At 39.0% G+C, this 15,678-nt stretch overlaps 1 protein-coding gene and 1 non-coding gene across 2 annotated transcripts in view; both read right to left on the minus strand.

Moving 5' to 3' along the window:
• LOC145059408 (uncharacterized) overlaps window positions 1–15,678 on the minus strand; it is a 191,912-nt gene that overhangs the window by 91,474 nt on the left and 84,760 nt on the right. The gene's annotated exons all lie outside the window — the stretch shown is intronic.
• On the minus strand, window positions 13,543–13,649 carry LOC145060756 (small nucleolar RNA R71). Its single transcript, XR_013686940.1, has one exon. It is a non-coding gene; the product is annotated as a small nucleolar RNA R71 (small nucleolar RNA).

Genomic DNA, 15,678 nt, shown 5'->3' on the forward strand with positions numbered 1-15,678 from the left:
TTATTTTCTATTATGAGACATGAAATGAAAATTTAATTTGAAAATTAGTAAATCTATAAATAATTTATTTAAAAAATAAAAATAAAAATTACGATACGCAAAAAATATGTGTCATCTTCATTTATGACATGACCTTTCTTGACAGTGGCTTTAATGATACGCAATGTGTGTCGTAAATGCGCGTCGTCTCTCGTTATGACAGGGCCTTCCTTAACGCGCATTTGCGCGTCGTCTGAGCGTTTTACGACGCGCAATGAGCGTCATAAATGGCCTTTTTCTAGTAGTGTGACCCCCAACGATTAAAATGATTAATATTTTGTGTTCAAATGTCTTTTATGTATAATTTGTTAATTTTAACTACAACAAAAGTGAAAGGATACATATGATTTCAATATAGATCTTTTAAATGAATTGAAATTGAAAATAATTTTATTTTGATAAAACCATTTAGTATTGAAAAACTATTTTAAGTTTAAAAAAAATAGTTTATATAAAATTTGGTTAGTTTTAACAGTCTGCAAATGTTAAAAAACAAACAGTCTTCTTCTTGCAGGCTGTAGATGTTTAGTCCACCTTTTCTACTGTAGAGATGTGCAGATAAGGTCCGCAGACTGCAAACATTTTGTCTCATAAAAAAAACAAACAACACCTTGGTAATTCCAACCCTAAGAAGGACGTTTCTAACATACCTCCAGTGCATGACCCTAAAGAAGCCATTTGCTATTACTACCAAGAGAAGAGGCATTGGAAACGTAGTTTTCCCTAAGTATATGGAGGGTCTTAAGAAGAAAAAGGCCAAGGGAGCTGACACTTCAGGTATGTTTACAATTGAATTACATTCGGTTTCTACTTCTAATAATTGGATACTAGACACGGGATGTGGAACCCATATTTTTATGATGTGCAGGGGCTAAGACGACGTAGGCAACTAAGACATTAAGAGCTTGACTTGATGATGGGGAACAAGATCATAGTGGTTGTTACCAAGATTGGAGATTACAAGCTTTCATGTCCTTCTAGTTTTTTAGTTGTTTTAAAAGATTGTAGTTATTTACCTTACTTGGAAATAAACATTATTTAATTTATGCATTGTGGATTGATGGTTTTTCTTTTGGATTTGATAATAATGATGTTTTTATTTTGGTTTATGTGACATCCCCAAAATCTCGACCAGAAAAGACCGATTTCATTTATGTTTTTTAAAATAATTTCAGAGTAAATCCTTTTGATTTAAAAGAGTTGCGGAATTTGTTCCCAAAAACAAAATATGATAAAATAATATTTATCAAAGCATTTCATCAAGAGATGCGTTTTCATTATATAATCAAAAACTCGGGATGTCATGTTCCGATACAGACAATAAAACATAAACGATAACATTACAAGTCATTCAACAAATATATATACATATACAGACTTGTAAACAAAACAACTTGATGATTCATCCATCTTATGCCCTCGCGCCACTACCTGTAATACGTATAAACTGAGTGGGTCAGGCTTGGGATCCTGATGAGCATATAGGGTTTTCAACCCACAAAAAATAATTATATTTAATTTCACCAACCAACAATAACCCGATTACCCATTCCCGTTATCCTCACTTTATGTCCCTAAAACAACATCTATCTCAAGGGACCTATAATCTAGGATTTTCATCGGGACGGACATTACTGCTAAGGGGTTTCCTCAACAATAGATATCCTAAAGGCAACCATGAGGGGGATAGAGTACACCGGTGAACACATCGTTTATAACACCTACAGGTTATGAACCTGCTAGCGTTCCACTGGACTGTCTAGAAAGAGTCTGTGGTCGTCATCCATACTCCGCTAGATGACTAGGTCAACATCAACAACATCGAGGCCTCTCATTTGTTTATCACACATCAACTATCTACCCATGTTTTACCCAACATATTAGTAGATAAAAATATATATTTTTATACATAGTTTAAAACCAATATAGCATGTTCAATCAATACATATTCCATATAACAGATGAGGCACACACACACATAACACGTATTTCATAGAGAATAAATCAGATTTATGAGATAGAAGAAAGTGAATATACATTCACACTTATAACAACAAAATATACACATAACACGTATTTTATATAAAATACTTCATAATTATGCGTTAGAAGAAAGTAACTACACACTCACTTGATCAGAAGATGATCGGACAACACTACGGCTCTAAGAGTAGTATTCTTTGGTGAAACTGAGATCACTTCACACACCGGGCTTCTCGCGGGCAGAGCTTCGGCTCGTAAACTCTTTTCTTCTCGGGATCTTCGAGCTTCGGGACTTGCTTCGAGTCTCGGGATGAACATCGGGGCTTCGGGGGAGGGTTAAAATATGGCTTAGAGAGAGTATCGGGAGTGGGAGAGAAGAGATGGAGCAACCAAAATCGGTTGCCCCTTGAATTTTATTTACAGGGCAAAAATTTCAGGCTCACCTCGTGAGTTTTTGCAATTCTCACCTCGTGAGTTTTGCAATTCTCACCTCGTGAGCTCGATATGTCATGGCGTTCGTCATGGCCACTTGCCCTGGAAGACGTCCATCAACTACTCACCTCGTGAGTTTTGCAATTCTCACCTCATGAGTTCTGACACCACCTTAGGTTTCGCACCCCGAACTTCAGAAATACATAACTTTCGCATACGAGCTCTGTTTTTCACGTTCTTTATATCCACGCGTAGGTGAGATTATTTTCTACAACTCTCGTTTAAACTCCATTGGCTAATTTTGACTTTAATTTTAATATATTATTAATATATTATTTTTAGTAGGCCGGGACATGTAAACTCCGTTCGAAATTCATAACTCCTTCATCTAAACTCCGTTTTCGTCTATCTTTTTATCGTTTCACTACTATCAATGAGATCTCCGATTCTCATTTAGATTGTTTCGGCTAAAAATCACTCGATCTCAAATCGAGGATTCGGGCTGCATACTGCTAAGTTGAAACTTCGGAAAATCATAACTTCCTCATACGAAGTCAGATTTGGGCGTTCTTTTTATGCACGCTCTCGGTTTAATGAACCCTACGAATTTCGTTTAGATCACTAAGGCTAGATACCGCTATATATTAAATTCATATTTTACGTCATTCAGCGTCGTGACGGTTCTGTCGCGAAACTTCGACAGGTCATAACTTCTTCGTTATAACTCGGATTTCGGCGTTCTTTATATCTCCGGAATCCTTGTTTCGCCCACTACAACTTTATGTAAAAATATCAGGCTTATCTCACACTTTAATTTTGACGCTTATTTTTATCATTTATTAATTATATCTTTATAATTAAGTAATAAGCACACAAATACACATAATTCACATAATACTCAAATATTTCATCATTAATACTTCAAAAAAAGTTACAAGGGTTAACCTAGACTATTACATCAACGAAAATGACTTGCCTGGAAACGCGGGCGTTATAGTTTACAACGATAATGCACTTTATTTTAAAGTTATTCATTGCAATGGCATATATGAATCTGTGATTGGTGTAAGTAGAAACAATAACTTAATCTTAAATGTTGGCTCATATAGTTTGGATAAATCACGTCTATGGCATTGTTGTCTAGGCCATATAAACAAGAAGAGAATCGCCAAGCTCCAATCGGATGGAATCTTGGAACCATTTAACCTAGAGTTCAATGGAGATTGTTAATCTTGCTTGCCTGGGAAGATAACAAAGTCTCTTTTTCATAGGTAACTGTGAAAGAGGGATACACCTTTTAGACATCATCCATTCGGATGTATGTGGTCCGTTCAGACATATCACCAGACATGGTGAAAGATATTTTGTCACGTTTACTGATGATTTCAGTAGATATGGATATGTTTATTTGATTAAACATAAGTCTGATACATTTTCAATATTCAAGAAATTTCAAAGAGAAATGGAGAACCAAATGGGCAAGAAAATCAAGATACTTCGTTCTGATAGGGGCGGAGAATATCTTAGTGATGATTTCTACGACCATACTAGAAGTCGTGGGATAGTCTCACAACTAGCTACACCAAGAGCGCCACAACATAGTGGTGTGTCTGAAAAGAGAAATTGAACCTTGTTTGACATCAAGCCCACTCACACTTCATCTCTTCTCGCATACTCGGATGCTAGATGGATTTCCGATAAAGATGATAGTTCATCACAATATGGTTTTGTAATCTTCCATGGCTCCAATCTCATCAGTAGGGCATCACGCAAACAATGAGTCGTTGTTCGATCTAGTACTGAAGCGGAATACTGATCCTTATCCCATGAATAATCGACCATAAGTTCCTGTGCCACACAAAATAATCTATCCACCTCTCATTATCGACCCTCACTCAACACTACACATCCAGTGGTCACATGTGCTCGTACCAATTCGCTTAAAACTAAAGCATTTAATGTCTCTGTCACAACACCACTATCTATTGAGCCTTATTCTTTTAAACAAGCAATTAAATCCAAATGTCGGCAAGATGTTATGCAAACTGATTATGATGCCCTTATGTGAAATAACACATGTACTCTTGTATATTGTCCCAATAATATCAATCTTGTAGGGTGAAAATGGATATATAGGATCAAACAGAAATCCAATGGTACAATTGAAAGATACAAGGCACGTCTCATTTCTCAGGGAGGGAATTGACTACTTTGAAACTTTCAGTCTAGTTACCAAACCAACCACAATCCGCTTGGTACTGTCATTAGCAGTTTCTGACGGGTGGTGTGTACGACAACTTAACGTCAACAATGCCTTCCTTAATGGTGATTTGCAAGACGTTGTCTACATGAAGAAACCACGTGGTTTTGAAGATCCCATCATACCCAATCACGTGTGTCGTATCCATAAAGCAATCTATAGCCTTAAACAAGCTCCACGAGCTTGGTTCATTAAACTAAAGACTTATCTCATCAATTAAGGCTTATGTGCTTGTCAATCTGATACAGACTTGTTTGCTCATCACTCATCTTCCTTAACCATCTATATATTGGTTTATTCACAGGCAGGGGCGTAGCCAATACACGGAAAGAGTGGGCTTTGGCCTACCTATACAAAATTAAGGTTATATATATATATATATATATATATATATATATATATATATATATATATATATATATTAAATAAAAGGAATTAAGGTTGTGCTATTGCTTATTCCATTCAAAAGTTGAAATTAGTAGAAGAGAATACATTGTTGTCTATGTCGATTAGACTCCTCTTTAGATTATTTTAATGATGTAAGACAACATCGTGTACAACTTAAAATAAACAATTTAGTTGAGAATGCATACATTGTTACATTTCATTATCGTTTGAAGAATTTTGCCACTCGTTTGTATTTTGTATATTATTTGGCCTACCCTAAAACAAAATCATGGCTACACCATTGTTCACAAGTACACATGCAACAATTATTCAACGGTTCATTGCGCAACTCAACAATGTGTTCACTCTTAAAGATTTGGGTGACATGCATTTCTTTCTTGGGATTCAAATTACACGCAACACCAATGGTATCACTATGAGTCAAACAGGGTACGTCACTGACATTCGACATCACACCCATATGCCTGATGTAACTCCTATCTCCACACCAATTGATAGTCAATCTCGTTTAACTATTCATGGTGATCCTTTCTCTGATCCAACACTATACAGGCAAATTGTTGGATCCTTACAATACGCCATTATCACCCGACCCAACATTGCATACACTATAAATCAAGTGTGTCGATATATACACTCTCATACCATTGCACATCTGTAGGCTATCAAAAGAATTCTCAGGTATCTCAATGGAAGTGTCAACCAACGCTTGCACTTTAAGCCCACTCACACTTCATCTTTTCTCATATACTCAGACGTTGGATGAATTCCCGATAAAGATGACAGTTGATCATCGTATGGTTTTGCAATCTTCCATGGCTCCAATCTCATCATATGGCATCATGCAAACAACGAGTCATTGTTTGCTCTAGCACTGAAGCGGAATACTGATCCTTATCCTGCAATGTTGCCGAAATAATTTTAATTAAGCAACTATTGTCCGAATTACATGTTCCTCTCCTACGTTATCAGTTACTATTGTGTGATATTATCGGTGCAATATTTATGACTAAGAATCTAGTGATATGCACATGCTCCAAACATATTGCCCTGGAATTTCAGTTTATTAGAGAGCAAGTTGAAACCAAGGAACTCACAATCAACCATGTTTCTTCCATTGACTAGTTTGTTGAAAAATTCACCAAACCTCTACATAAAGATCGATTGATGACTCTCGGACACAATCTTCAAATTCAACCTGACTTTAAGTTTGTAGGGGTGATAACAGTAACCTTAAGTACACACACGTGTGTAGAAAATAGTCTTAGTCAAAGTCCTATTTATATGTTCATGTAATCGGTGTACAACAATCATCAATAAGAGAATACTTTCATCATTTCTTGACTTAAAGAACATAATCATCATAAATATCAAATTTAACGTACCTAAAAAAAAGGATATTTATAGTACCCCTTGATTATTTCCATATTTCTGGAATATGAGTTCTATATTTTTTGAAAAAGAGGGAAACAATGATTATTATTTATATTCGACTACTTAAATGTAAATTAACCAGATGATAGGTCCTAAATACATGCCACAAGATTAGATGAATAGGCAGAAGTACCCGCCATCATTGCAGAAATTATCCAAGAATACTAGAGGCGACTATCTTATGGATAAATATCTTTTAATATAGCCAAGTTAGTCTGTTGTAGAATTTCATGTCCACTTTAACTTGACATGCACTGGAAAGTAAAAAATACAAAACTTAACTATAGAACTATATGACTATGATTGAATGATAGGGGCTAAAATCACAGCACTTTGGTACATTCGAGGGCTTAATTGCATAATTATAAAAATGCGATTTAATGATTGCGGCTCAAATCAATGAATTACAAAATGTATCATGACACTCGTGAAGTCAATGTTGTACCCAAAGCAAACTACTTTTTTTAGAACGCCAAAATATGTTAAAAAAATACATTAAGAAGTAAAACCCGAGGGGCAACATGGTCAGGCCAAAACAGATAGTCATCTTTTTAAAGCCACAAAAGTAAACTAGTGACCTTAGATGATAAACCCAAACCCAACTATAAATCTTTAAATATCAGTTTAAAAGTAAATAAGTTTTTGTTTTATAATATCGGATCCATACTTGCTAGTTTAAACATGAAACTTAAATTATAACAACCATCATTTCCACAAAATTTAGGTAATTAATAGGGAATAGTAAACTCAGCCTTGTCATAATATCAATCTGACAATTAATAACAAAACATGTCTTGAAAATGTAAACAAAAAAACTAGTTCAAACATGAAACTTTTATCCATTTGTTTGGTAAAAGATCCAAATTACAACCTCCTTCCTCTCCTTCCACCCTTTCTACGTGTACTGTTAGTTGGAATTGGAGTCACGTCCTCTGCAATCACATTATCAGTTAAATTAGAATAAGCATGGAATGTAATCTCTGATTCCATTCCATCCTACCAAACATATTTTAATTTATAATATATTTATTTACCTATGCGGCCAATCTTCATGCCAGAATGTGCAACCTCTCTCTCTCAACCCGCGGAACATAACGAGTGCTAAACATCTCCTGGAACTGATCCCATGAAACCGCAACCCTCTGCGCATCCGAATATGACCCCGTGGTCAATCTCCACCAATCCTTCGCCCCGAGCCTCAACAGGTTCAGAGCACACCTCACCCTCTGATCGGCAGGGCGTGAACACGTGAAGAAACACCCCTCCACGTCCGACAACCATCTCATACCAACAATCAGATCCTGAACCACCGGTTCCAGATCACAACAATCACTTGACTCATACGAGCTAGAAATAACCCTGAACCACCGGGATCCCGACCCGGTACCACACTGCTATCATTTTCCTTGCCAGACATATCTTTCACCGAATTCACTGCTGAGGCTTAACCTGCTCCCTTCCTGAGTCCAACTCTATCCCTTCCATGCTGACAGGATGACATATCCTTCAGCTTCAGAGCAACTCCCATGAGTTCTCCTCCGCAATCACATACACATGTTGAACTGGCTCTAGCATCCTCGAGTTGGGAAGACCCGACACACTGACGACACCTCCAAACATCCCCCAGGATGAATTACCACTACATACATAATTCCTTGATCAAAATCAAACTGGGAATCCAAGACTCCATCCCTGCATCCCTTCCGAGCCTCTTGGCTCTACACCCTCAGAATTCCTTCTGTGACCTTAACAGACATCCAATCCGGATGTGATTCCATACCACTGCCGCAAACACGCTGCTCAATGACCATAATTGGAACACCCCAATCATACCTCCGCACTACTGTTTTCACTTTCGTGAACTTATACTCCCTCTCGGAGCTACATTCCTTTCCCTTTCTTTATCCAAGGAATCTACTTGGCCGCTTTGTCACTACAACAAGTGTCATGGTGCTCACCCAATACTACACCATTCCCTTATAGCATAACCGCTATCCCATGCACCACACATGCTCTGAATCCGATCGCAAGGACTCTCGAGTCCATGCACTACCTTCCACTAATCACGATCAATACCCGGGGCCAGACCTTCTGATGCTATCACATCGCGACAAACTCATTCCATTTCTTCATACAGACCTATCACACATGCAGAGTCTTCAGCATGACTGGACCGCCCTATCAGGCCTTCAGCCAATCTGGACCACTCTCAGAACCTTCAGCAGGTCTGGACCGCCCTCCAGGGCCTTCAGCCTATCTGGACCGTCCTCCGAGCCTTCGGTCTGTGTAACATCCCAAAATTCAAGGCCAAAAATTTCATTTTTAAATACATTATTATATAAAACCATCAGTATAAAAACATTCATATTAATATCTCATGTCAAAACCAAAGTGTAAATAATCAAAACATATTATCATAAAACCATAGCAGAGTGTAATCCCAAAGATCTCATGTGCGGAAAACATAGTGTGATGCGCTGCGATCAAGCCGGTTCCTTTCCTTTGAAAACGAGTACCTGAAACCAAAACTGTAAACTGTAAGCACAAAGCTTATTGAGTTCCCCCATCATACCACATACCATATGATCATATAACATACATATACTGTCAGGCATATTTGGGTGCCCGACCTACCCCTTCGGTCCTCTCGACCGGATACTGCCTCGCATATCTGGGTGCTAGCCTCCCCTTCGGTCCTCTCGACCGGATACTGCCTAGCATACATGGGTGTTGGGCTCCCCTTCGGTCCTCTCGACCGGGTACCCGTGGACTATTTCACCCCTAACACTACCACATAAAAGCATAGCATAAACACATAAGTCATATACTGCCTAGCATATCTGGGTGCTGGCCTACCCCTTCGGTCCTGTCGACCGGTAAGTGGGGACTATTTCACCCCCTACTACTACCACATAATATCATATCACATATATCATAATCTGTCTAGCATAGTTGGGTACTAATCTACCCCTTCGGCCCTATCGACCGGTAACCGGGGACTATTTCACCCCCTACTACCACTATCACATAACATCATATCATGCTAGCACATAAACATAACAGATAGTAGCAAACATAGACAATTATCACAAAGACAATCATCTAACAACAACTCCTACTGGTGGGCTGGCATTGTGGCCGTAGACCCACCGCTACTGGAAGGTAACTCACCTCACACTGCTGAAGTCCCGCAGACTCAACCCAGCTGCTGGATGACAAATTCCCGATATCAACACGCATCCATGGCGGCTTATGGTGGCAGCCACCACCCTAGGGTGGTGGCAGCGGCTTTTCCGGCCAAGAAGCTACACACAACTCATGTTATAGAAAGAACAAACACCCACACTCTTTTTCTTGCTTGCAAACAAGTCCAGCCACCCTCTTGGTGGCAGTTGACGACGGCTGAAGTACAAAACCACGACAGCAGTGGTGGCACGACTGGTGGTCATCATGCTTGGCAGCAACCCACATCAGTGGCGGCGTACATGCTCGGCGGTACTGATGGGGTGTATGGTCGACAGGGCAGAGGAGGAAGGAGGTGGCGACACCCACCGGAACAGCAGCAATGACGTCCGCCGACGCTCATCCGACTTCTCATTGTCACGACGTTTGGCTCATCAGCTTTAGTTCACGTCGGCAGCAGTGGCAGAAGACATCTTCAAGAGAGAAGGAAGGAGAAGGACGGAGGATATTTGGTGGTCCTTGGCGGTGTAGTAGCAACGAACGACAGCAACGAAGATCCATCGCAGCCTCTTGACAGTATTGCTTGCTTCCGACGTAGAGGTTGGCTCCGGCGGCTGGAGATGGGCAGCCGGCAATACAGCAACGACTTGGTGGTCGGAGGAGCAAGGGTGGTCGGTGGTTCTTGGCGACTTGACTGATCGGAGAAAAAAAAAAGAGAGGTGGTGGCTGGAGGATCCCCACCATAGCGGCTGCAACATCAGAGACATAGGGTTAGGGTTTGTTCCCTATATACCCGACGCCCATAAGCATATTTCCATAATGCCACAATCAGTCCCTCTCTTCATATTCTCTTTCAAAATAAATCCATAAATTACCTTTTTAACCCTGCCCTCTAGAATTCTTCTCAAATCAAGCCCAAAACTTACGCTTTAGCCCCTGACCCATAAAATTTTTTCACTTTAATCTCATATTTACCAAACAGCCCCTTATCCTCATAATCTCTTCAAATAAAGTCCCACAATTTACCATTTAACCCCTACCTTTCATAATACTTATAAATTAAATCCAGATTTTACACTTTTAACCTCCATCTTCTAAACTTGTGACAATTAGCTCTTCGAGACCATCCTTTGATATATAATTATTTATTTTAGGGCTACCATTTGTTCATTAATTTATTTATTTATCTAATAAATGAACAGGGTGTTATAGTCTGACTGGTACGCCCACCGGCCTTCAGTCTATCCGGACCACTCTTCAAGCATTCATTATCCCGAATTATCCCTTCTGGAAAACTCTCCCATGCATACCGTTCTAACCCTCTAGGGGCTCCGAACTCTATCTCCATCCTACATACCCAATCCCGGCCCGATCCCAGGCCTTCCACAATCAATCACCCTTTTTCACAAAACTCTTGGTGTGTATCCCGCCCCGTATGCCTGTCACTTACTTATACCAGCCTACGCTCTTGGCTGACAGAACCACTGTTGAATCCCAACAACTAATCAACCTATGATATTGCCATATTTATACCTATTTTTAGGCAATATTTAAGTACATTTTTATTAATAAGTTGGTAATTTGTTTAGAATAATGGTACTTATGAGTTTAAATGTTATTTGCAGCCAAAAAGAAGACATTTTGAAGAAAAGGGACTAAAAGCGTTAAAGAAAGAAACTTTGGGAGTTAAAAGATTAAAGGAAAAGAAAATCTGGAAAAAAGCGTCTTCACGTCGTGAGAACTTGAAGATTCACGATGTGAGAATAAGTTCTAGAAGATATGTACGCGGGTGAAGGAATCCTTGACGGACACGGTTATCTGGAACTCACGACATGAATATCTTATTATTCACGACGTGAATTTATAAAAATCAGCAACTATATAAACCCTTGACCATTACGAATAAGAGAGACTTTTGGCTGGAGAAAGGGATTCCAGAAGGCGATTTTGAGCAGAAGAAAAGTCCTGAAAAGAGGGTTTCAACACCAAAAGAGTGAAGGTCCATAATTTAGTTTACTTATTTGTTACTTAGGAACATGTTTCATATTACTATGATTTGTGTTAGTGTGTTAGTTGCTATTATGAGCAGCTGAATCTAGCTACTCTTGTTTAGCTAGATGAAGCTTCCAACTTATGAATAGCTTAATTTTTATGGATTTATTTAGTTGGTGAATTGCTTGTGTTGGATTTATAGTTACCTAGCATGCTTGTGTTTGTTTCTCTAATTGCTTAATGTCATGTTCTGTGTAGCTTAGTGACCACTAACTGCATGAACTTTTTTACCTAATGATTTAGTGAACATTAAATTGTTAGAGCTAGGATTGACCAATCTTAGTTAGTAACTAGAGTAAATAAACTTAGATGTGCTAGAGAACGTAGATTATGACTATAATTGCGTTTACATAATAAATCTTATATAGCATATTTATATTCATAATTGGTTATGTGTTTAATTGTGTGTGACCATAGATAGTTTGACATGAATTAGTTAATTATTGGTAAAGTTAGACTTAAATTACTAATACAATTAAAACCAACTTGATAATCCATAATTATTAGCTAGCCATAAGGACGAAGTGGATTCGAACTAGACAAGAGTGTGTTTTTACTTATTGATTGAATTTGAGTTAAGTTCGTCTGATCTTGTAAAATCAGATAAAACCCTTTCCAAACTTGTTAATAATTAGGTTAATTTGATAGCAAATAGATTAATTAGTAACACCGTTCCCTGTGATCGACACCCGACTTACCCAAGCTATACTGTAATCCGACTAGGTACACTGCCTATAAGTGCATAGTTAGTTTAAGTTTGTTAGGTTATAAATATTAAAATTAGTGGGTACTTTAGTGCACATCAAGTTTTTGGCGTCGTTGCCAGGGAACGACGCGTTTATTAGTTTATTTAGTTGCATTAGATTAATCGACCCTTTTTGTGGGATAAAATCTGCAAAAAGTTAATTAGTTATTTATTTTTGTTTATTAGCTTAGTAGCATATTATTTTAGCAAAATTTTTTATTTTTGTTCCTGTCACAGAATTCACGACGTGAGTTGTATAAACTCACGACGTGAGAGCTGTAGTTTTTAGTTTATTTTTCTATTTCAGTTTTACGTTTTTTTTATTGTGTTTAGTTTGCAGGAGTTCATAACCAGAGGATCTACCACACCTTTGGTGCCACCAATTGAAGATCCCGAAGCTGCACTTCACAAGAAGACTGATAAGAAGACGCCGCTGCAAGAATTAAAGTCAACATTCTCAAGAAAGTCGGGAAAGAAGATAGGAGAGTCAAGTTCATCCTCAAGGCACAAGTGCAATTTTGAACACTAGGATCAAATACCCGTCCAAACCGAATCCGAATACGATACCGAGCCCGAATTTGAAGAACATACGAGCGAACCCGAGAACGAGGCAAGGAACGAGATGGAAACAATTGAAGAGATGTCCTTGGGAGCTTACAAGAAGCGGATCCGAGAAGATGTGGGTCCCGGTTTAGTCCAACCCGCAATACCTGCCACTGCCACATTCGAGCTGAAGGGGCACATCTTAACTGCACTGAAGGATATCCCATTTTTTGGGAAAGATCATGAGGATGCTTTTAAACATCTAGATGAAGTCAATGACATTGCGGATTACTTCAATGTCCCAAATGTCAAAAGAAACACCATCTTGCTTAGGATGCTTCCCACTACTTTCAAGGGAGCTGCTAAAGAGTGGTTAAAATCACTTCCACCGGGTACAATCACCACTTGGGCTCAAATGCATGAGCAACTCCTGGACCAGTTTTGCCCGCCATCCAAGATAGCTAAACTCAAGAAGGCAATAGCCAACTTTGAGCAACAGCCGGGGGAGTCATTATACGAAGCATGGGAGCGGTACAAGGGCTTGCTCAGAAATTGCCCTCAGCATGATCTAAATGTGCAACAAGAGATGTCAATCTTCTATGATGGGGTCAACGTTATGACAAGACAACTCCTTGACTCTCAATGACCTTTGACAAAGAAAAATCCAAGGGAGGTCAAGGAGCTGATTGAAGAATTCGCGAAGCACTCTCACAAATACCACAACCCTAGGCAAGATGGAATCAAAGGTGGTGGAGGGGCCCAAACTGAAGAAATAACAACCATGATGGCTATGCTAAATAATATGGACCGGAGGTTGACACAGATGGACCACTCAATTCATGCCATAAGAGTGGGTTGCGAGAGGTGTAGTGGTCCGCACTTGACCAAGGACTGCAATTTAGATGAGTTTGGGAACAAAAAAGCTCAAGTGTGCTACTCGAGTGGGGATAAGTTTGATGAAGACTGGAGGAAACCAAAGAAGGAGTGGTTGCCATATGAAGAGTATAAGAAGTAAACAAAAGAGAAGTATAAGTAGACAGGTAGAGGCTTCTATCAAAAGGAGCAGCCACCAGCTGAAAAGAAACCCGATCATGTTGATGAAGTTTATGGAAGCTTCGGAAAAGAGACACGATGCTACTGATTCTGCTATTAATGAACATCAAACTTTAATAAAGAATCAGCAAGCCTCCATCAATAACCCTGAAGTACTATTTGGTCAACTAGCCACTCTGGTTCATGAGAAGTTGTTCCCGAAAAATCTCGAAACGAAGGCCCAATCTCATGTAATGGCCATAGATACTAAAGAAGAGGCCATCTCTGAGTTCTTAGAAGCCTTAGAAGTTGAACAACAACAACCCGATCCAAAGTTGAAAAAGCCCAAGCTCGAAAATCAAGATGCTGCTGAATTGCAGAATTCACGACATGAGCAATGTAAGTTCACGACGTGGGCTCGTCATGAATAGAAAAATTCTGTAGTTGGTTCGGTTTATCAACCGCCTTTGCCTTTTCCTTCCCTAGCTACCCTTAGTCCACTGGAAAGAGAGCATATAGAGTTTGTTAAGCATATGAAGGGAATCCCGATTAATACTCCCTTTGTCGAGTCCTTATCCAAAATTCCCGAGCATCAGAAATTACTGCAAGATTTGATAGACACTCGCCAACAATTAAAGAAGCATTCTAAGGTGATTCTAAGTGAACAAAGCTCAAAAGATGTGTTGGGAAAGACACTTAAGAATATGGGAGATCTTGGACGCCTCACTCTTCTGTGTGAGTTTGGTAACAAAATGAAGGTTAATGCTTTAGCCGATTCTGGGGCTAGCATTAATTTAATGCCTTATTCATTTTATCAGAAGTTGGAAATTCAGAAGATGAAGGCTACAAGAATGACTATTCACATGGCGAACCGTTTAGTGACACAACCCCGGGGCATTGTGGAGGATATTTTAGTAAAAACTGGAAAATTTGTTTTCCAATAGATTTTGTCGTGTTGGATATGAAAGAAGATCCCGATGTTCCAATTATCCTTGGTTGTCCATTGCTTAACACTGTTGGAGCTCTTGTTGATATTCGCGAGTCTAAGCTTACCTTGAGGGTTGGTGATGAAAAAGAAAATTTTGGGATAGAAGATGGCTTTCAAAGGAATCATGTTCAAGAAGAGGTGTTCACAATTAATGAAGACAATGAACTAGAAGAACTAGAAAAGCTTATGGAAGAAGAGATTAAGAAAGTTCATCAAGTCAAAAGAACAAAACCAAGAGCATCTGTTCCATATTTGGTTGAAGTCATTGTTTACAAGAGTCCACCTTCTTGGGTAAGAAAGGAAGATGAGATGACAAGTGATGAAGAAGAGGTTACTTCAAGGGTGAAAAAGCCAGTAGTGAAAGAGGAGGAGGATGCTATGGAGTGCAGGGAAGAAACTAAAGGGACCAAACGCAAGCTTGAAGGAGATGTCAAAGCTAAAAAAGAGAATTTAAAGAAGACGTACAAAAGACGAGTTCAAGCTTACAAGAGGCGATTCAAGGAACAAAAGATCCTAGTGGTGGATTCTTCTGAGGACTCAACGTAGGAGGCACGGAGTCCAGCTCAAGACTCCAAGAAA

The sequence above is a fragment of the Lactuca serriola genome, chromosome 6, assembly GCF_051521515.1.
Source record: "Lactuca serriola cultivar US96UC23 chromosome 6, Lser_US96UC23_V15, whole genome shotgun sequence".
Taxonomy (NCBI): domain Eukaryota; kingdom Viridiplantae; phylum Streptophyta; class Magnoliopsida; order Asterales; family Asteraceae; genus Lactuca; species Lactuca serriola.